The sequence below is a fragment of the Sphaeroforma arctica genome (assembly GCF_001186125.1).
Source record: "Sphaeroforma arctica JP610 unplaced genomic scaffold supercont1.284, whole genome shotgun sequence".
NCBI classification, from domain to species: domain Eukaryota; class Ichthyosporea; order Ichthyophonida; genus Sphaeroforma; species Sphaeroforma arctica.
The window spans coordinates 88,238-90,737 of NW_014040274.1; positions in this window are offsets into that span (position 1 = coordinate 88,238).

Sequence of the window (2,500 nt, forward strand, 5' to 3'; positions counted from 1 at the left end):
CTACGCAGAGGGAGTGGGTCTGCATAAGGTGAGAAGTGGTCGCTGACTACAGGTGCAGGTGTGTTGCGACCAACCTGACTGAGGGAGTGTGGAATGCATGGAGTACAACACTACGCCGGTCAACGTGGATGTGGGGAATGGCTGAGTGAATACACGCATGCATGCAAAGCATTGGTATGAGGCTAGCGTACACACGCGTAGATGCACTCCATACGCAATCGATGTAGTGCTCGCTATAATTGTAGTACGAGTGTCGGGAGCGTCCGTCGGTGCAGGTGGTGTGTTTGGGTGTACTTGGTATACACCATGCATTACTGACTGATACACACTCCATAAAACGACCATCACGGCAGTCCCTTTTTAAAAGGGCCAGGTGCAGGTGCAGGTGTACTCGGTATACACCATGCGTTGCTGACGGATACACACTCTATAGACAACCATCACGGCAGTCCCTTTTTTAAAGGGTCAGGTGCAGGTGCTAGGTGTACTCGGCATACACCATGTGTTGCAGACTGATACACACTCTATAGACAACCATCACGGCAGTCTCTTTTTAAAAGGGCCAGGTGCAGGTGCAGGTGTACTCGGGGCATACACCATGTGTTGCTGACGGATACACACTCTATAGACAACCATCACGGCAGTCCCTTTTTAAGAGGGCCAGGTGCAGGTGCACAGCATCCTACATCCTTGACCACTGAGCCGGTTGAGCTGTACAAGTGCGCATACCTATCTTTAGGGGGTTGTTGGTTAACAGCCGTATCCTCTTGATGCCCAGATCTTCCAGAATAAGTGCCCCCGGCTCAAAACTTCGGGCGTCCGCCTGCGCAGAGTGAGTGGTGTAAGGACTAATCAGCGACCGATAAACCGGTAATATGCGCACCTACATGACCACAGATATACGAGCATCACATGATACCTCCACGTGGTTAATGAATTGTATAAGGGTGCGTGTACCAAAGCCGGTGACACTCTCGCATAGAATACCTACCTACCGCGGCGGAGAGTTGATTTGTGGACAATACAGATATCACTAATGGGGCTAGGCGGGAAGAGGATTAGAATTATTTACCTACACAGATCTACACAGATAGACCTCGAATTATTACAGGTGTACTACTACAAAGTAACACTCATTCAAGCATGAGTGAATGCATATATACATACACACACACATAGATACATAGATACATAGATCGATACATACATAGGCACATACATGGAATCACAAATATGTACAAGCCACGTACATACTGGATAGAAAAGCACTACAAATAAATACATGCATCTGATACGATACGTATAGATGCAATAGTACTGACGCAAGACTTGTAAGTGTAGGCAAGCACGCGAAAACGTGCACATATAATCAAAGACTCGAAGAGCTTACTGAGGTGCAGATGTACAAGTAGGCAACCACATATCCACACATGCATCTGCGTCAGTTACGCGTGATTATTTCTCACATAATATTCACACAAGGGTGCGCTGCGTTGTGCTGCGTTTCATTGTATTGCCTGTACCTTATGGCCCAGCATTAAGTTCGCTTCCACTGTGTCGTGTCCTTGGTCCTGCAGATTGTATGCCCTGGCACACACATGCACAACAGGTGACAAGCATTGCAACATGAGTACCAGCCCCACCCAGCCAATTCCCTCTCTCTCCTGCCAAGAGGCCCAATAGTCTCTGTGAAGTAACAATCACTGCGCATACATAAAGGCGCGCACATACACTGCAGCAAGATACAGAGCCAAACACATACACAGCTACACCTATCAGCTATATCAGCCCCTCTCGCTTTTTCCGTAGTCTGTGCAAGACACGCTACTCGACCATCACTGTGGTCTGTCTCCCATCAGTTGTATACACCGCACACGAACACCCTAGCATATATATATATATATACACACACACACACACACACACACATATACATATATATAAATAAAGAAACAAATTTAGATATGAAAATAAATATAGATATATACGTGTGCATGTAAACACATAAAGACCGGTCACGATACAATGCACATCGCCCAATTAACCAGGTGCTCTACACAGCCGTCCTCTCCCTTGCACGTGCTGAGACATACTTGAGCTTCTCCTGCAGCCCAATCCCCCGGCCCTCTTGTCGCAGGAACACAACCACTCCTAAGCCTCGCTGGGCAATGTTGTACATGGCTGTGGACAGCTGCTCTCCACAGTCACAGCGTAGACTGCCCAGGACTTCGCCCGTGAAGCACTCACTGTGCACACGCACATACACATCATTGGCCTTTGCGATCTCATCAATGCCGCCGTATATGATGGCCAGGTTTTCTTTGTTTTCCTGGAGCGAGTGAGAGTGAGTGAAAGTGTGAAAGTGTGCACGAGTGAGAGAATGAGAGAATAAGAGAGTTAGTGAGCGAGAGAGAGAGAGAGGGAGAGAGAGAGAGAGCGTGAGTGTGTGAGTGAGGGAGTGTGTGTGGGTCGAACAACCGACAGGTGGGGCAGGTACATG